The 18,898-nt window shown below is 37.5% G+C and overlaps 21 non-coding genes across 21 annotated transcripts; all 21 read left to right on the top strand.

Annotated features, from left to right (window-relative positions):
* The first annotated feature begins 688 nt into the window (after positions 1-688).
* trnav-aac (transfer RNA valine (anticodon AAC)) lies at positions 689-761 on the top strand. Its single transcript has one exon. It is a non-coding gene; the product is annotated as a tRNA-Val (tRNA).
* A 274-nt stretch (positions 762-1,035) lies between these two features.
* Positions 1,036-1,108, top strand: trnav-aac (transfer RNA valine (anticodon AAC)). Its single transcript has one exon. It is a non-coding gene; the product is annotated as a tRNA-Val (tRNA).
* Positions 1,109-1,720: 612 nt separating this feature from the next.
* On the top strand, positions 1,721-1,793 carry trnav-aac (transfer RNA valine (anticodon AAC)). Its single transcript has one exon. It is a non-coding gene; the product is annotated as a tRNA-Val (tRNA).
* Positions 1,794-2,067: 274 nt separating this feature from the next.
* trnav-aac (transfer RNA valine (anticodon AAC)) lies at positions 2,068-2,140 on the top strand. Its single transcript has one exon. It is a non-coding gene; the product is annotated as a tRNA-Val (tRNA).
* A 1,845-nt stretch (positions 2,141-3,985) lies between these two features.
* On the top strand, positions 3,986-4,058 carry trnav-aac (transfer RNA valine (anticodon AAC)). The gene has a single exon. It is a non-coding gene; the product is annotated as a tRNA-Val (tRNA).
* Positions 4,059-4,332: 274 nt separating this feature from the next.
* trnav-aac (transfer RNA valine (anticodon AAC)) lies at positions 4,333-4,405 on the top strand. Its single transcript has one exon. It is a non-coding gene; the product is annotated as a tRNA-Val (tRNA).
* Positions 4,406-5,017: 612 nt separating this feature from the next.
* On the top strand, positions 5,018-5,090 carry trnav-aac (transfer RNA valine (anticodon AAC)). Its single transcript has one exon. It is a non-coding gene; the product is annotated as a tRNA-Val (tRNA).
* Positions 5,091-5,365: 275 nt separating this feature from the next.
* trnav-aac (transfer RNA valine (anticodon AAC)) lies at positions 5,366-5,438 on the top strand. The gene has a single exon. It is a non-coding gene; the product is annotated as a tRNA-Val (tRNA).
* A 961-nt stretch (positions 5,439-6,399) lies between these two features.
* On the top strand, positions 6,400-6,472 carry trnav-aac (transfer RNA valine (anticodon AAC)). The gene has a single exon. It is a non-coding gene; the product is annotated as a tRNA-Val (tRNA).
* A 275-nt stretch (positions 6,473-6,747) lies between these two features.
* trnav-uac (transfer RNA valine (anticodon UAC)) lies at positions 6,748-6,820 on the top strand. Its single transcript has one exon. It is a non-coding gene; the product is annotated as a tRNA-Val (tRNA).
* A 1,991-nt stretch (positions 6,821-8,811) lies between these two features.
* Positions 8,812-8,884, top strand: trnav-aac (transfer RNA valine (anticodon AAC)). Its single transcript has one exon. It is a non-coding gene; the product is annotated as a tRNA-Val (tRNA).
* Positions 8,885-9,149: 265 nt separating this feature from the next.
* trnav-uac (transfer RNA valine (anticodon UAC)) lies at positions 9,150-9,222 on the top strand. Its single transcript has one exon. It is a non-coding gene; the product is annotated as a tRNA-Val (tRNA).
* A 1,481-nt stretch (positions 9,223-10,703) lies between these two features.
* On the top strand, positions 10,704-10,776 carry trnav-aac (transfer RNA valine (anticodon AAC)). The gene has a single exon. It is a non-coding gene; the product is annotated as a tRNA-Val (tRNA).
* Positions 10,777-11,050: 274 nt separating this feature from the next.
* On the top strand, positions 11,051-11,123 carry trnav-aac (transfer RNA valine (anticodon AAC)). The gene has a single exon. It is a non-coding gene; the product is annotated as a tRNA-Val (tRNA).
* A 952-nt stretch (positions 11,124-12,075) lies between these two features.
* On the top strand, positions 12,076-12,148 carry trnav-aac (transfer RNA valine (anticodon AAC)). The gene has a single exon. It is a non-coding gene; the product is annotated as a tRNA-Val (tRNA).
* A 3,048-nt stretch (positions 12,149-15,196) lies between these two features.
* Positions 15,197-15,269, top strand: trnav-uac (transfer RNA valine (anticodon UAC)). The gene has a single exon. It is a non-coding gene; the product is annotated as a tRNA-Val (tRNA).
* A 266-nt stretch (positions 15,270-15,535) lies between these two features.
* trnav-uac (transfer RNA valine (anticodon UAC)) lies at positions 15,536-15,608 on the top strand. Its single transcript has one exon. It is a non-coding gene; the product is annotated as a tRNA-Val (tRNA).
* Positions 15,609-16,229: 621 nt separating this feature from the next.
* trnav-aac (transfer RNA valine (anticodon AAC)) lies at positions 16,230-16,303 on the top strand. The gene has a single exon. It is a non-coding gene; the product is annotated as a tRNA-Val (tRNA).
* A 273-nt stretch (positions 16,304-16,576) lies between these two features.
* Positions 16,577-16,649, top strand: trnav-aac (transfer RNA valine (anticodon AAC)). Its single transcript has one exon. It is a non-coding gene; the product is annotated as a tRNA-Val (tRNA).
* Positions 16,650-17,966: 1,317 nt separating this feature from the next.
* Positions 17,967-18,040, top strand: trnav-aac (transfer RNA valine (anticodon AAC)). Its single transcript has one exon. It is a non-coding gene; the product is annotated as a tRNA-Val (tRNA).
* Positions 18,041-18,313: 273 nt separating this feature from the next.
* trnav-aac (transfer RNA valine (anticodon AAC)) lies at positions 18,314-18,386 on the top strand. Its single transcript has one exon. It is a non-coding gene; the product is annotated as a tRNA-Val (tRNA).
* Positions 18,387-18,898: the final 512 nt, after the last annotated feature.

Here is an 18,898-nt window from a genome sequence, read left to right as displayed (position 1 = left end):
CTTCTAATAGGCACGTTTCCATTGTGTAGTTGTTGTCACGTTCGCTTAACACGTGAAAGTTTCCCAGTTCAAAAATGGGTGGAAACAATAATGGCTTTTACTATCAGGGCATATCCTTGTGAAGCGGCCAAAAAGTCCTCAAAAGAGCATCCAGGTTGCAGGCAATACTGGACACATTTGTAAAAGAATAATTGACATTTGGTTCCAGAAACATTTTGGTAGCACAAATTTGTAGGAGAAAATTAGTGAAAGTTTTCTGTAGTAAAGAGATTTTTGGGATTGAGCGTCTTGTCTAAATATAAATTAAACAAATGTTTCGGAGAAAATATTCGGAAACCTCTAATATCCATAGTGTAGTGGTTATCATGTTTGCCTTACGTGTGTAAGGTCCCCAGTTTGAAACTTGGTGGAAACAATTGATGGCTTTTACTATCAGGGCATATCCTTGTGAAGCGGCCAAAAACTCCTCAAGAAAGCATCCACCTTTACCAGGTTCCAGGCAATATCAGACACATTTGTAAAAGAATAATTGACATTTGGTTCCAGAAACATTTCGGTAGCCGAAATGTGTAGCAGAAAATTAGAGAAAGTTTTCTGTAGTACAGAGACTTTTGTGATGGGGTGTCTTATTTAAATATAAATTTAACAAATGTGTCGGAGAAAATATTCGGAAATCCCTAATATGCTTGTTTCCATAGTGTAGTGGTTATCACATTCGCCTAACACGCGAAAGGTCCCCAGTTCGAATCTGGGTGGAAACAAATGATGGCCATATACTAACAAGGCATATCCTTGTGAAGTGGCCAAAAACTCCTCAAGAAAGCATCCACTTTTACCAGGTTCCAGGCAATATCGGACACATTTGTAAAAGAATAATTGACATTTGGTTCCAGAAACATTTCGGTAGCACAAATGTGTAGCAGAAAATTAGAGAAAGTTTTCTGTAGTACAGAGATTTTTGGGAAGGAGTGTCTTGTCTAAATATAAATTTAACAAATGTGTCGGAGAAAATATTCGAAAATCTCTAATATGCATGTTTCCATAGTGTAGTGGTTATCACATTCGCCTAACACGCGAAAGGTCCCCAGTTCGAAACTGGGTGGAAACAAATGCTGTCCTTATACTAACAAGGCATATCCTTATAAAGTGGCCAAAAAGTCCTCAAAAGAGCATCCCAGGTTCCAGGCAATATCAGACACATTTGTAAAAGAATAATTGACATTTGGTTCAAGAAACATTTCGGTAGCACAAATGTGTAGGAGAAAATTAGAGAAAGTTTTCTGTAGTACAGAGATTTTTGGGATGGAGTGTCTTGTCTAAATATAAATTAAACAAATGTGTAGGAGAAAATATTCAGAAACCTCTAATAGGCACGTTTCCATTGTGTAGTTGTTGTCACGTTCGTTTAACAGGCGAAAGTTTCCCAGTTCGAAAATGGGTGGAAACAATTGATGGCTTTTACTATCAGGGCATATCCTTGTGAAGCGGCCAAAAAGTCCTCAAGAAAGCATCCACCTTTACCAGGTTCCAGGCAATATCAGACACATTTGTAAAAGAATAATTGACATTTGGTTCCAGAAACATTTCGGTAGCCGAAATGTGTAGCAGAAAATTAGAGAAAGTTTTCTGTAGTACAGAGACTTTTGTGATGGGGTGTCTTATTTAAATATAAATTTAACAAATGTGTCGGAGAAAATATTCGGAAATCCCTAATATGCATGTTTCCATAGTGTAGTGGTTATCACGTTCGCCTAACACGCGAAAGGTTCCCAGTTCGAAACTGGGTGGAAACAAATGATGGCCTTATACTATCAAGGCATATCCTTGTGAAGTGGCCAAAAAGTCCTCAAGAAAGCGTCCACTTTTACCAGGTTCCAGGCAATATCGGACACATTTGTAAAAGAATAATTGACATTTGGTTCCAGAAACATTTCGGTAGCACAAATGTGTAGCAGAAAATTAGAGAAAGTTTTCTGTAGTACAGAGATTTTTGGGAAGGAGTGTCTTGTCTAAATATAAATTTAACAAATGTGTTGGAGAAAATATTCGAAAATCTCTAATATGCATGTTTCCATAGTGTAGTGGTTATCACATTCGCCTAACACGCGAAAGGTCCCCAGTTCGAAACTGGGTGGAAACAAATGCTGTCCTTATACTAACAAGGCATATCCTTATAAAGTGGCCAAAAAGTCCTCAAAAGAGCATCCAGGTTGCAGGCAATACTGGACACATTTGTAAAAGAATAATTGACATTTGGTTCCAGAAACATTTAGGTAGCACAAATGTGTAGCAGAAAATTAGAGAAAGTTTTCTGTAGTACAGAGATTTTTGGGATGGAGTGTCTTGTCTAAATATAAATTAAACAAATGTGTAGGAGAAAATATTCAGAAACCTCTAATAGGCACGTTTCCATTGTGTAGATGTTGTCACGTTCGCTTAACACGTGAAAGTTTCCCAGTTCAAAACTGGGTGGAAACAATTGATGGCATTTACTATCAGGGCATATCCTTGTGAAGTGGCCAAAAAGTCCTCAAGAAAGCATCCACTTTTACCAGGTTCCAGGCAATATCAGACACATTTGTAAAAGAATAATTGACATTTGGTTCCAGAAACATTTCGGTAGCACAAATGTGTAGCAGAAAATTAGAGAAAGTTTTCTGTAGTACAGAGATTTTTGGGATGGAGTGTCTTGTCTAAATATAAATTAAACAAATGTGTAGGAGAAAATATTCAGAAACCTCTAATAGGCACGTTTCCATAGTGTAGTGGTTGTCACGTTTGCTTAACACGCGAAAGTTTCCCAGTTCGAAACTGGGTGGAAACATGTGATGGCCTTGTACTATCAAGGCATATCCTATGTGAAGTGGCCAAAAAGTCCTCAAGAGAGTGTCCACTTTTACCAGGTTCCAGGCAATATCAGACACATTTGTAAAAGAATAATTGACATTTGGTTCCAGAAACATTTCGGTAGCACAAATGTGTAGCAGAAAATTAGAGAAAGTTTTCTGTAGTACAGAGATTTTTGGGATGGAGTGTCTTGTCTAAATATAAATTAAACAAATGTGTAGGAGAAAATATTCGGAAATTTATAATGGCCAAAAGTCCTCAAGAGAGTGTCCACTTTCACCAGGTGTGAAAACACGTTCGCTTAACAGGCGAAAGTTTCCCAGTTCGAAAATGGGTGGAAACAATTGACGGCGTTTACTATCAGGGCATGTCCTTGTGAAGCGGCCAAAAAGTCCTCAAGAAAGCATCCACCTTTACCAGGTTCCAGGCAATATCAAGAAACTTCTAATAGGCACGTTTCCATTGTGTAGTTGTTGTCACGTTCGCTTAACACGTGAAAGTTTCCCAGTTCAAAAATGGGTGGAAACAATAATGGCTTTTACTATCAGGGCATATCCTTGTGAAGCGGCCAAAAAGTCCTCAAAAGAGCATCCAGGTTGCAGGCAATACTGGACACATTTGTAAAAGAATAATTGACATTTGGTTCCAGAAACATTTTGGTAGCACAAATTTGTAGGAGAAAATTAGTGAAAGTTTTCTGTAGTAAAGAGATTTTTGGGATTGAGCGTCTTGTCTAAATATAAATTAAACAAATGTTTCGGAGAAAATATTCGGAAACCTCTAATGGCACGTTTCCATAGTGTAGTGGTTATCATGTTTGCCTTACGTGTGTAAGGTCCCCAGTTTGAAACTTGGTGGAAACAATTGATGGCTTTTACTATCAGGGCATATCCTTGTGAAGCGGCCAAAAACTCCTCAAGAAAGCATCCACTTTTACCAGGTTCCAGGCAATATCAGACACATTTGTAAAAGAATAATTGACATTTGGTTCCAGAAACATTTCGGTAGCACGAAATGTGTAGCAGAAAATTAGAGAAAGTTTTCTGTAGTACAGAGACTTTTGTGATGGGGTGTCTTATTTAAATATAAATTTAACCAAATGTGTCGGAGAAAATATTCGGAAATCCCTAATATGCTTGTTTCCATAGTGTAGTGGTTATCACGTTCGCCTAACACGCGAAAGGTCCCCAGTTCGAATCTGGGTGGAAACAAATGATGGCCATATACTAACAAGGCATATCCTTGTGAAGTGGCCAAAAACTCCTCAAGAAAGCATCCACTTTTACCAGGTTCCAGGCAATATCGGACACATTTGTAAAAGAATAATTGACATTTGGTTCCAGAAACATTTCGGTAGCACAAATGTGTAGCAGAAAATTAGAGAAAGTTTTCTGTAGTACAGAGATTTTTGGGATGGAGTGTCTTGTCTAAATATAAATTTAACAAATGTGTCGGAGAAAATATTCGAAAATCTCTAATATGCATGTTTCCATAGTGTAGTGGTTATCACGTTTGCCTAACACGCGAAAGGTCCCCAGTTCGAAACTGGGTGGAAACAAATGCTGTCCTTATACTAACAAGGCATATCCTTATAAAGTGGACAAAAAGTCCTCAAAAGAGCATCCAGGTTCCAGGCAATATCAGACACATTTGTAAAAGAATAATTGACATTTGGTTCAAGAAACATTTCGGTAGCACAAATGTGTAGGAGAAAATTAGAGAAAGTTTTCTGTAGTACAGAGATTTTTGGGATGGAGTGTCTTGTCTAAATATAAATTAAACAAATGTGTAGGAGAAAATATTCAGAAACCTCTAATAGGCACGTTTCCATTGTGTAGTTGTTGTCACGTTCGCTTAACACGCGAAAGTTTCCCAGTTCGAAACTGGGTGGAAACAATTGATGGCTTTTACTATCAGGGCATATCCTTGTGAAGTGGCCAAAAAGTCCTCAAGAAAGCATCCACTTTTACCAGGTTCCAGGCAATATCAGACACATTTGTAAAAGAATAATTGACATTTGGTTCCAGAAACATTTCGGTAGCACGAAATGTGTAGCAGAAAATTAGAGAAAGTTTTCTGTAGTACAGAGACTTTTGGGATGGAGTGTCTTGTCTAAATATAAATTTAACAAATGTGTCGGAGAAAATATTCGGAAATCTCTAATATGCATGTTTCCATAGTGTAGTGGTTATCACGTTTGCCTAACACGCGAAAGGTCCCCAGTTCGAAACTGGGTGGAAACAAATGATGGCCTTATACTAACAAGGCATATCCTTGTGAAGTGGCCAAAAACTCCTCAAGAAAGCATCCACTTTTACCAGGTTCCAGGCAATATCGGACACATTTGTAAAAGAATAATTGACATTTGGTTCCAGAAACATTTCGGTAGCACAAATGTGTAGCAGAAAATTAGAGAAAGTTTTCTGTAGTACAGAGATTTTTGGGATGGAGTGTCTTGTCTAAATATAAATTAAACAAATGTGTAGGAGAAAATATTCAGAAAATCTCTAATAGGCACGTTTCCATAGTGTAGTGGTTATCACGTTCGCCTAACACGTGAAAGGTTCCCAGTTCGAAACTGGGTGGAAACAATTGATGGCCTTTACTATCAGGGCATATCCTTGTAAAGTGGCCAAAAAGTCCTCAAAAGAGCATCCCAGGTTCCAGGCAATATCAGACACATTTGTAAAAGAATAATTGACATTTGGTTCCAGAAACATTTCGGTAGCACAAATGTGTAGCAGAAAATTAGAGAAAGTTTTCTGTAGTACAGAGATTTTTGGGATGGAGTGTCTTGTCTAAATATAAATTAAACAAATGTGTAGGAGAAAATATTCAGAAACCTCTAATAGGCACGTTTCCATAGTGTAGTGGTTGTCACGTTCGCTTAACACGTGAAAGTTTCCCAGTTCGAAACTGGGTGGAAACATGTGATGGCCTTATACTATCAAGGAATTTCCTATGTGAAGTGACCAAAAAGTCCTCAAGAGAGTGTCCACTTTTACCAGGTTCCAGGCAATATCAGACACATTTGTAAAAGAATAATTGACATTTGGTTCCAGAAACATTTCGGTAGCAGAAATGTGTAACAGAAAATTCGAGAAAGTTTTCTGTAGTACAGAGATTTTTGGGATGGAGTGTCTTGTCTAAATATAAATTAAACAAATGTGTAGGAGAAAATATTCAGAAACCTCTAATAGGCACGTTTCCATTGTGTAGTTGTTGTCACGTTCGCTTAACAGGCGAAAGTTTCCCAGTTCGAAAATGGGTGGAAACAATAATGGCTTTTACTATCAGGGCATATCCTTGTGAAGCGGCCAAAAAGTCCTCAAGAGAGCATCCACTTTTACCAGGTTCCAGGCAATATCAGACACATTTGTAAAAGAATAATTGACATTTGGTTCCAGAAACATTTCGGTAGCACGAAATGTGTAGCAGAAAATTAGAGAAAGTTTTCTGTAGTACAGAGACTTTTGGGATGGAGTGTCTTGTCTAAATATAAATTTAACCAAATGTGTCGGAGAAAATATTCGGAAAATCTCTAATATGCATGTTTCCATAGTGTAGTGGTTATCACGTTCGCTTAACACGCGAAAGTTTCCCAGTTCGAAACTGGGTGGAAACATGTGATGGCCTTGTACTATCAAGGCATATCCTATGTGAAGTGACCAAAAAGTCTTCAAGAGAGTGTCCACTTTTACCAGGTTCCAGGCAATATCAGACACATTTGTAAAAGAATAATTGACATTTGGTTCAAGAAACATTTCGGTAGCACAAATGTGTAGCAGAAAATTAGAGAAAGTTTTCTGTAGTACAGAAATTTTTGTGATGGAGTGTCTTTTCCAAATATAAATAAACCAAATGTGTCAGAGAAAATATTCGGAAATTTATAATATGCATGTTTCCATAGTGTAGTGGTTATCACGTTTGCCTTACACGCAAAAGGTCCCCAGTTCGTAACTGGGTGGAAACAAATGTTGTCTTTATACTAACAAGGCATATCCATATAAAGTGGCCAAAAAGTCCTCAAAAGAGCATCCAGGTTGCAGGCAATACTGGACACATTTGTAAAAGAATAATTGACATTTGGTTCCAGAAACATTTAGGTAGCACAAATGTGTAGCAGAAAATTAGAGAAAGTTTTCTGTAGTACAGAGATTTTTGGGATGGAGTGTCTTGTCTAAATATAAATTAAACAAATGTGTAGGAGAAAATATTCGGAAACCTCTAATAGGCACGTTTCCATTGTGTAGATGGTTGTCACGTTTGCTTAACACGTGAAAGTTTCCCAGTTCAAAACTGGGTGGAAACAATTGATGGCATTTACTATCAGGGCATATCCTTGTGAAGCGGCCAAAAAGTCCTCAAGAAAGCATCCACTTTTACCAGGTTCCAGGCAATATCAGACACATTTGTAAAAGAATAATTGACATTTGGTTCCAGAAACATTTCGGTAGCACAAATGTGTAGCAGAAAATTAGAGAAAGTTTTCTGTAGTACAGAGATTTTTGGGATGGAGTGTCTTGTCTAAATATAAATTAAACAAATGTGTAGGAGAAAATATTCAGAAACCTCTAATAGGCACGTTTCCATAGTGTAGTGGTTGTCAAGTTCGCCTAACACGCGAAAGTTTCCCAGTTCGAAACTGGGTGGAAACATGTGATGGCCTTGTACTATCAAGGAATTTCCTATGTGAAGTGGCCAAAAAGTCTTCAAGAGAGTGTCCACTTTTACCATGTTCCAGGCAATATCAGACACATTTGTAAAAGAATAATTGACATTTGGTTCCAGAAACATTTCGGTAGCACAAATGTGTAGGAGAAAATTAGAGAAAGTTTTCTGTAGTACAGAGATTTTTGGGATGGAGTGTCTTGTCTAAATATAAATTAAACCAAATGTGTCGGAGAAAATATTCGGAAATTTCTAATATCCATAGTGTAGTGGTTATCACGTCTGCCTTACGCGTGAAAGGTCCCCAGTTCGAAACTTGGTGGAAACAAATGATGTGCTTATACTAACAAGGCATATCCTTGTAAAGTGGCCAAAAGTCCTCAAGAGAGTGTCCACTTTCACCAGGTTCCAGGCAATATCAGACACATTTGTAAAACAATAATTGACATTTGGTTCCAGAAACATTTCGGTAGCACAAATGTGTAACAGAAAATTCGAGAAAGTTTTCTGTAGTACAGAGATTTTTGGGATGGAGTGTCTTGTCTAAATATAAATTAAACAAATGTGTAGGAGAAAATATTCAGAAACCTCTAATAGGCACGTTTCCATTGTGTAGTTGTTGTCACGTTCGCTTAACAGGCGAAAGTTTCCCAGTTCGAAAATGGGTGGAAACAATAATGGCTTTTACTATCAGGGCATATCCTTGTGAAGCGGCCAAAAAGTCCTCAAGAAAGCATCCATTTTTTCCAGGTTCTACACAATATCAGACACATTTGTAAAAGAATAATTGACATTTGGTTCCAGAAACATTTCGGTAGCAGAAATGTGTAACAGAAAATTCGAGAAAGTTTTCGGTAGTACAGAGATTTTTGGGATGGAGTGTCTTGTCTAAATATAAATTAAACAAATGTGTAGGAGAAAATATTCAGAAACTTCTAATAGGCACGTTTCCATTGTGTAGTTGCTGTCACGTTCGCTTAACACGCGAAAGTTTCCCAGTTCGAAACTGGGTGGAAACATGTGATGGCCTTGTACTATCAAGGAATTTCCTATTGAAGTGACCAAAAAGTCTTCAAGAGAGTGTCCATTTTAACCAGGTTCCAGGCAATATCAGACACATTTGTAAAAGAATAATTGACATTTGGTTCCAGAAACATTTCGGTAGCCGAAATGTGTAGCAGAAAATTAGAGAAAGTTTTCTGTAGTACAGAGATTTTTGGGATGGAGTGTCTTGTCTAAATATAAATTTAACAAATGTGTCGGAGAAAATATTCGAAAATGTCTAATATGCATGTTTCCATAGTGTAGTGGTTATCACGTTCGCCTAACACGTGAAAGGTCCCCAGTTCGAAACTGGGAGGAAACAAATGCTGTCCTTATACTAACAAGGCATATCCTTATAAAGTGGCCAAAAAGTCCTCAAAAGAGCATCCAGGTTCCAGGCAATACTAGACACATTTGTAAAAGAAAAATTGACATTTGGTTCAAGAAACATTTCGGTAGCACAAATTTGTAGGAGAAAATTAGAGAAAGTTTTCTGTAGTACAGAGATTTTTGGGATTGAGCGTCTTTTCCAAATATAAATAAACCAAATGTGTCGGAGAAAATATTCGAAAATCTCTAATATGCATGTTTCCATAGTGTAGTGGTTATCACGTTTGACTTACACGCAAAAGGTCCCCAGTTCGAAACTGGGTGGAAACAAATGTTGTCTTTATACTAACAAGGCATATCCCTATAAATCGGCCAAAAAGTCCTCAAAAGAGAATCCAGGTTGTAGGCAATACTGGACACATTTGTAAAAGAATAATTGACATTTGGTTCCAGAAACATTTCGGTAGCACAAATTTGTAGGAGAAAATTAGAGAAAGTTTTCTGTAGTACAGAGATTTTTGGGATTGAGCGTCTTGTCTAAATATAAATTAAACAAATGTTTCGGAGAAAATATTCGGAAATTTCTAATATCCATAGTGTAGTGGTTATCACGTCTGCCTTACGCGTGAAAGGTCCCCAGTTCGAAACTTGGTGGAAACAAATGATGTGCTTATACTAACAAGGCATATCCTTGTAAAGTGGCCAAAATGTCTTCAAAAGAGTGTCCACTTTTACCAGGTTCCAGACAATATTAGACACATTTGTAAAACAATAATTGACATTTGGTTCAAGAAACATTTCGGTAGCACAAATGTGTAGCAGAAAATTAGAGAAAGTTTTCTGTAGTACAGAAATTTTTGTGATGGAGTGTCTTTTCCAAATATAAATAAACCAAATGTTTCGGAGAAAATATTCGGAAATTTATAATGGCCAAAAGTCCTCAAGAGAGTGTCCACTTTCACCAGGTGTGAAAACACGTTCGCTTAACAGGCGAAAGTTTCCCAGTTCGAAAATGGGTGGAAACAATTGACGGCGTTTACTATCAGGGCATGTCCTTGTGAAGCGGCCAAAAAGTCCTCAAGAAAGCATCCACCTTTACCAGGTTCCAGGCAATATCAAGAAACTTCTAATAGGCACGTTTCCATTGTGTAGTTGTTGTCACGTTCGCTTAACACGTGAAAGTTTCCCAGTTCAAAAATGGGTGGAAACAATAATGGCTTTTACTATCAGGGCATATCCTTGTGAAGCGGCCAAAAAGTCCTCAAAAGAGCATCCAGGTTGCAGGCAATACTGGACACATTTGTAAAAGAATAATTGACATTTGGTTCCAGAAACATTTTGGTAGCACAAATTTGTAGGAGAAAATTAGTGAAAGTTTTCTGTAGTAAAGAGATTTTTGGGATTGAGCGTCTTGTCTAAATATAAATTAAACAAATGTTTCGGAGAAAATATTCGGAAACCTCTAATATCCATAGTGTAGTGGTTATCATGTTTGCCTTACGTGTGTAAGGTCCCCAGTTTGAAACTTGGTGGAAACAATTGATGGCTTTTACTATCAGGGCATATCCTTGTGAAGCGGCCAAAAACTCCTCAAGAAAGCATCCACCTTTACCAGGTTCCAGGCAATATCAGACACATTTGTAAAAGAATAATTGACATTTGGTTCCAGAAACATTTCGGTAGCCGAAATGTGTAGCAGAAAATTAGAGAAAGTTTTCTGTAGTACAGAGACTTTTGTGATGGGGTGTCTTATTTAAATATAAATTTAACAAATGTGTCGGAGAAAATATTCGGAAATCCCTAATATGCTTGTTTCCATAGTGTAGTGGTTATCACGTTCGCCTAACACGCGAAAGGTCCCCAGTTCGAATCTGGGTGGAAACAAATGATGGCCATATACTAACAAGGCATATCCTTGTGAAGTGGCCAAAAACTCCTCAAGAAAGCATCCACTTTTACCAGGTTCCAGGCAATATCGGACACATTTGTAAAAGAATAATTGACATTTGGTTCCAGAAACATTTCGGTAGCACAAATGTGTAGCAGAAAATTAGAGAAAGTTTTCTGTAGTACAGAGATTTTTGGGAAGGAGTGTCTTGTCTAAATATAAATTTAACAAATGTGTCGGAGAAAATATTCGAAAATCTCTAATATGCATGTTTCCATAGTGTAGTGGTTATCACATTCGCCTAACACGCGAAAGGTCCCCAGTTCGAAACTGGGTGGAAACAAATGCTGTCCTTATACTAACAAGGCATATCCTTATAAAGTGGCCAAAAAGTCCTCAAAAGAGCATCCAGGTTCCAGGCAATATCAGACACATTTGTAAAAGAATAATTGACATTTGGTTCAAGAAACATTTCGGTAGCACAAATGTGTAGGAGAAAATTAGAGAAAGTTTTCTGTAGTACAGAGATTTTTGGGATGGAGTGTCTTGTCTAAATATAAATTAAACAAATGTGTAGGAGAAAATATTCAGAAACCTCTAATAGGCACGTTTCCATTGTGTAGTTGTTGTCACGTTCGTTTAACAGGCGAAAGTTTCCCAGTTCGAAACTGGGTGGAAACATGTGATGGCCTTAAACTATCAAGGAATTTCCTATTGAAGTGACCAAAAAGTCTTCAAGAGAGTGTCCAATTTTACCAGGTTCCAGGCAATATCAGACACATTTGTAAAAGAATAATTGACATTTGGTTCCAGAAACATTTCGGTAGCAGAAATGTGTAACAGAAAATTCGAGAAAGTTTTCTGTAGTACAGAGATTTTTGGGATGGAGTGTCTTGTCTAAATATAAATTAAACAAATGTGTAGGAGAAAATATTCAGAAACCTCTAATAGGCACGTTTCCATTGTGTAGTTGTTGTCACGTTCGCTTAACAGGCGAAAGTTTCCCAGTTCGAAAATGGGTGGAAACAATAATGGCTTTTACTATCAGGGCATATCCTTGTGAAGCGGCCAAAAAGTCCTCAAGAAAGCAGCATCCAGGTTGCAGGCAATACTGGACACATTTGTAAAAGAATAATTGACATTTGGTTCCAGAAACATTTCGGTAGCACGAAATGTGTAGCAGAAAATTAGAGAAAGTTTTCTGTAGTACAGAGACTTTTGGGATGGGGTGTCTTATTTAAATATAAATTTAACAAATGTGTCGGAGAAAATATTCGGAAATCCCTAATATGCGTGTTTCCATAGTGTAGTGGTTATCACGTTCGCTTAACACGCGAAAGTTTCCCAGTTCGAAACTGGGTGGAAACATGTGATGGCCTTGTACTATCAAGGAATTTCCTATGTGAAGTGACCAAAAAGTCTTCAAGAGAGTGTCCACTTTTACCAGGTTCCAGACAATATTAGACACATTTGTAAAAGAATAATTGACATTTGGTTCCAGAAACATTTCGGTAGCAGAAATGTGTAACAGAAAATTAGAGAAAGTTTTCTGTAGTACAGAGATTTTTGGGATGGAGTGTCTTGTCTAAATATAAATTAAACAAATGTGTAGGAGAAAATATTCAGAAACCTCTAATAGGCATGTTTCCATTGTGTAGTTGTTGTCACGTTCGCTTAACAGGCGAAACGTTTCCCAGTTCGAAAATGGGTGGAAACAATTGATGGCTTTTACTATCAGGGCATATCCTTGTGAAGTGGCCAAAAAGTCCTCAAGATAGCATCCACTTTTACCAGGTTCTAGACAATATCAGACACATTTGTAAAAGAATAATTGACATTTGATTCCAGAAACATTTCGGTAGCAGAAATGTGTAACAGAAAATTCGAGAAAGTTTTCTGTAGTACAGAGATTTTTGGGATGGAGTGTCTTGTCTAAATATAAATTAAACAAATGTGTAGGAGAAAATATTCAGAAACTTCTAATAGGCACGTTTCCATTGTGTAGTTGTTGTCACGTTCGCTTAACACGCGAAAGTTTCCCAGTTCGAAACTGGGTGGAAACAATGTGATGGCTTTTACTATCAGGGCATATCCTATGTGAAGTGGCCAAAAAGTCCTCAAGAAAGCATCCACTTTTACCAGGTTCCAGGCAATATCAGACACATTTGTAAAAGAATAATTGACATTTGGTTCCAGAAACATTTCGGTAGCACAAATGTGTTGCAGAAAATGAAAGAAAGTTTTCTGTAGTACTGTGAGTTTTGGGATGGAGTGTCTTGTCTAAATATAAATTAACCAAATGTGTAGGAGAAAATATTCGAAAAGTTCTAATAGGCACGTTTCCAAAGTGTAGTGGTTTTCACCTTTGCCTAACACGTGAAACGTTCTCAGTTCGAAACTGTGTGGAAACAATTGGCGGCTTTTACTATCAGGGCATATCCTTGTGAAGTGGCCAAAAAGTCCTCAAGAAAGCATCCACTTTTACCAGGTTCCAGGCAATATCAGACACATTTGTAAAAGAATAATTGATATTTGGTTCCAGAAACATTTCGGTAGCACAAATGTGTAGCAGAAAATGAAAGAAAGTTTTCTGTAGTACTGTGATTTTTGGGATGGAGTGTCTTGTCTAAATATAAATTAACCAAATGTGTAGGAGAAAATATTCGGAAAGTTCTAATAGGCACGTTTCCAAAGTGTAGTGGTTGACACCTTTGCCTAACACGTGAAACGTTCTCAGTTCGAAACTGTGTGGAAACAATTGGCGGCTTTTACTATCAGGGCATATCCTTGTGAAGTGGCCAAAAAGTCCTCAAGAAAGCATCCACTTTTACCAGGTTCCAGGCAATATCAGACACATTTGTAAAAGAATAATTGATATTTGTTTCCAGAAACATTTAGGTAGCACAAATGTGTTGCAGAAAATGAAAGAAAGTTTTCTGTAGTACTGTGAGTTTTGGGATGGAGTGTCTTGTCTAAATATAAATTAACCAAATGTGTAGGAGAAAATATTCGGAAAGTTCTAATAGGCACGTTTCCAAAGTGTAGTGGTTGACACCTTTGCCTAACACGTGAAACGTTCTCAGTTCGAAACTGTGTGGAAACAATTGGCGGCTTTTACTATCAGGGCATATCCTTGTGAAGTGGCCAAAAAGTCCTCAAGAAAGCATCCACTTTTACCTGGTTCCAGGCAATATCAGACACATTTGTAAAAGAATAATTGATATTTGGTTGCAGAAACATTTCAGTAGCACAAATGTGTAGCAGAAAATGAAAGAAAGTTTTCTGTAGTACTGTGATTTTTGGGATGGAGTGTCTTTTCTAAATATAAATAAACCAAATGTGTAGGAGAAAATATTCAGAAAGTTCTAATAGGCACGTTTCCAAAGTGTAGTGGTTGACACCTTTGCCTAACACGTGAAACGTTCTCAGTTCGAAACTGTGTGGAAACAATTGGCGGCTTTTACTATCAGGGCATATCCTTGTGAAGTGGCCATAACTTCCTCAAGAAAGCATCCACTTTCACCAGGTTCCAGGCACTATCAGACACATTTGTAAAAGAATAATTGATATTTGGTTGCAGAAACATTTAGGTAGCACAAATGTGTTGCAGAAAATGAAAGAAAGTTTTCTGTAGTACAGAGATTTTTGGGATGGAGTGTCTTGTCTAAATATAAATTAAACAAATGTGTAGGAGAAAATATTCAGAAACCTCTAATAGGCACGTTTCCATTGTGTAGTTGTTGTCACGTTCGCTTAACACGTGAAAGTTTCCCAGTTCGAAAATGGGTGGAAACAATTGATGGCTTTTACTATCAGGGCATATCCTTGTGAAGCGGCCAAAAAGTCCTCAAGAAAGCATCCACTTTTACCAGGTTCCAGGCAATATCAGATACATTTGTAAAAGAATAATTGACATTTGGTTCCAGAAACATTTCGGTAGCACAAATGTGTAGCAGAAAATTAGAGAAAGTTTTCTGTAGTACAGAGATTTTTGGGATGGAGTGTCTTGTCTAAATATAAATTAAACAAATGTGTAGGAGAAAATATTCAGAAACTTCTAATAGGCACGTTTCCATTGTGTAGTTGTTGTCACGTTCGCTTAACACGCGAAAGTTTCCCAGTTCGAAACTGGGTGGAAACATGTGATGGCCTTGTACTATCAAGGAATTTCCTATGTGAAGTGACCAAAAAGTCTTCAAGAGGGTGTCCAATTTTACCAGGTTCCAGGCAATATCAGACACATTTGTAAAAGAATAATTGACATTTGGTTCCAGAAACATTTCGGTAGCAGAAATGTGTAACAGAAAATTCGAGAAAGTTTTCTGTAGTACAGAGATTTTTGGGATGGAGTGGCTTTTCCAAATATAAATAAACCAAATGTGTCGGAGAAAATATTCGGAAATATATAATATGCATGTTTCCATAGTGTAGTGGTTATCACGTTTGCCTTACACGCAAAAGGTCCCCAGTTCGAAACTGGGTGGAAACAAATGTTGTCTTTATACTAACAAGGCATATCCATATAAAGCTGCCAAAAAGTCCTCAAAAGAGCATCCAGGTTCCAGGCAATATCGGACACATTTGTGAAAGAATAATTGACATTTGGTTCCAGAAACATTTCGGTAGCACAAATGTGTAGCAGAAAATTAGAGAAAGTTTTCTGTAGTACAGAGATTTTTGGGATGGAGTGTCTTGTCTAAATATAAATTAAACCAAATGTGTCGGAGAAAATATTCGGAAAGCTCTAATAGGCACGTTTCCATAGTGTAGTAGTTATCACGTTCGCCTTACACGCGAAAGGTCCCCAGTTCGAAACTGTGTGGAAACAATTGGCGGCTTTTACTATCAGGGCATATCCTTGTGAAGTGGCCAAAAAGTCCTCAAGAAAGCATCCACTTTTACCAGGTTCCAGGCAATATCAGACACATTTGTAAAAGAATAATTGATATTTGGTTCCAGAAACATTTCGGTAGCACAAATGTGTAGCAGAAAATGAAAGAAAGTTTTCTGTAGTACTGTGATTTTTGGGATGGAGTGTCTTGTTTAAATATAAATTAAACAAATGTGTAGGAGAAAATATTCGGAAAGTTCTAATAGGCACGTTTCCAAAGTGTAGTGGTTGATCACCTTTGCCTAACACGTGAAACGTCCTCAGTTCGAAACTGTGGTGGAAACAATTGGCGGCTTTTACTATCAGGGCATATCCTTGTGAAGTGGCCAAAAAGTCCTCAAGAAAGCATCCACTTTTACCAGGTTCCAGGCAATATCAGACACATTTGTAAAAGAATAATTGATATTTGGTTCCAGAAACATTTCGGTAGCACAAATGTGTAGCAGAAAATTAGAGAAAGTTTTCTGTAGTACAGAGATTTTTGGGATGGAGTGTCTTGTCTAAATATAAATTAAACAAATGTGTAGGAGAAAATATTCGGAAAGCTCTAATAGGCACGTTTCCATAGTGTAGTGGTTGATCACGTTTGCCTAACACGTGAAACGTTCCCAGTTCGAAACTGGGTGGAAACAATTGATGGCTTTTACTATCAGGGCATATCCTTGTGAAGTGGCCAAAAAGTCCTCAAGAAAGCATCCACTTTTACCAGGTTCCAGGCAATATCAGACACATTTGTAAAAGAATAATTGACATTTGGTTCCAGAAACATTTCGGTAGCACAAATGTGTAGCAGAAAATTAGAGAAAGTTTTCTGTAGTACAGAGATTTTTGGGATGGAGTGTCTTGTCTAAATATAAATTTAACAAATGTGTAGGAGAAAATATTCGGAAATCTCTAATATGCATGTTTCCATAGTGTAGTGGTTATCACGTTCGCCTAACACGCGAAAGGTCCCCAGTTCGAAACTGGGTGGAAACAAATGATGGCCTTATACTAACAAGGCATATCCTTGTGAAGTGGCCAAAAAGTCCTCAAGAAAGCAGCCACTTTTACCAGGTTCCAGGCAATATCAGATACATTTGTAAAAGAATAATTGACATTTGGTTCCAGAAATATTTTGGTAGCACAAATGAGTAGCAGAAAATTAGAGAAAGTTTTCTGTACTACAGAGATTTTTGAGATGGAGTGTCTTGTCAAAATATAAATTAAACAAATGTGTAGGAGAAAATATTCAGAAAGTTATGATAGGCACGTTTCCAAAGTGTAGTGGTTGACACCTTTGCCTAACACGTGAAACGTTCTCAGTTCGAAACTGGGTGGAAACAATTGATGGCTTTATACTATCAAGGCATATCCTTGTGAAGTGGCCAAAAAGTCCTCAAGAGAGTGTCCACTTTTACCAGGTTCCAGGCAATATCAGACACATTTGTAAAAGAATAATTGACATTTGGTTCCAGAAACATTTCGGTAGCAGAAATGTGTAACAGAAAATTCGAGAAAGTTTTCTGTAGTACAGAGATTTTTGGGATGGAGTGTCTTGTCTAAATATAAATTAAACAAATGTGTAGGAGAAAATATTCAGAAACCTCTAATAGGCACGTTTCCATTGTGTAGTTGTTGTCACGTTCGCTTAACAGGCGAAACGTTTCCCAGTTCGAAAATGGGTGGAAACAATTAATGGCTTTTACTATCAGGGCATATCCTTGTGAAGCGGCCAAAAAGTCCTCAAGAAAGCATCCACTTTTACCAGGTTCCAGGCAATATCAGACACATTTGTAAAAGAATAATTGACATTTGGTTCCAGAAACATTTCGGTAGCAGAAATGTGTAGCAGAAAATTAGAGAAAGTTTTCTGTAGTACAGAGATTTTTGGGATGGAGTGTCTTGTCTAAATATAAATTAAACAAATGTGTAGGAGAAAATATTCAGAAACTTCTAATAGGCACGTTTCCATAGTGTAGTGGTTGTCACGTTCGCTTAACACGCGAAACGTTTCCCAGTTCGAAACTGGGTGGAAACATGTGATGGCCTTGTACTATCAAGGAATTTCCTATTGAAGTGACCAAAAAGTCTTCAAGAGAGTGTCCACTTTTACCTGGTTCCAGGCAATATCAGACACATTTGTAAAAGAATAATTGACATTTGGTTCCAGAAACATTTCGGTAGCACAAATGTGTAGCAGAAAATTAGAGAAAGTTTTCTGTAGTACAGAGATTTTTGGGATGGAGTGTCTTGTCTAAATATAAATTAAACCAAATGTGTCGGAGAAAATATTCGGAAATTTCTAATAGGCATGTTTCCATAGTGTAGTGGTTGATCACGTTTGCCTAACACGCGAAAGGTTCCCAGTTCGAAACTGGGTGGAAACAAATGATGGCTTTTACTATCAGGGCATATCCTTGTGAAGCGGCCAAAAAGTCCTCAAGAAAGCATCCACTTTTACCAGGTTCCAGGCAATATCAGACACATTTGTAAAAGAATATTTGACATTTGGTTCCAGAAACATTTCGGTAGCACAAATGTGTAGCAGAAAATTAGAGAAAGTTTTCTGTAGTACAGAGATTTTTGGGATGGAGTGTCTTGTCTAAATATAAATTAAACAAATGTGTAGGAGAAAATATTCGGAAACTTCTAATAGGCACGTTTCCATAGTGTAGTGGTTGTCACGTTTGCCTAACACGTGAAAGGTTCCCAGTTCGAAACTGGGTGGAAACAATTGATGGCTTTTACTATCAAGGCATATCCTTGTGAAGTGGCCAAAAAGTCCTCAAGAGAGCATCCACTTTTACCAGGTTCCAGGCAATATCAGACACATTTGTAAAAGAATAATTGACATTTGGTTCCAGAAACATTTCGGTAGCACAAATGTGTAGCAGAAAATTAGAGAAAGTTTTCTGTAGTACAGAGATTTTTGGGATGGAGTGTCTTGTCTAAATATAAATTAACCAAATGTGTCAGGAGAAAATATTCGGAAATTTCTAATATGCATGTTTCCATAGTGTAGTGGTTGATCACGTTTGCCTTACATGTGAAAGGTCTCCAGTTCGAAACTGTGTGGAAACAATTGGTGGCTTTTACTATCAGGGCATATCCTTGTGAAGTGGCCATAAAGTCCTCAAGAAAGCATCCACTTTACCAGGTTCCAGGCAATATCAGACACATTTGTAAAAGAATATTTGATATTTGGTTCCAGAAACATTTCGGTAGCACAAATGTGTAGCAGAAAA

Source organism: Myxocyprinus asiaticus, chromosome 19 (genome assembly GCF_019703515.2).
Source record: "Myxocyprinus asiaticus isolate MX2 ecotype Aquarium Trade chromosome 19, UBuf_Myxa_2, whole genome shotgun sequence".
Classification (NCBI taxonomy): Eukaryota; Metazoa; Chordata; class Actinopteri; order Cypriniformes; family Catostomidae; genus Myxocyprinus; species Myxocyprinus asiaticus.
Note: the sequence above shows the minus strand (reverse complement) of the source record. Positions and strands in the feature narration are given on the sequence as shown.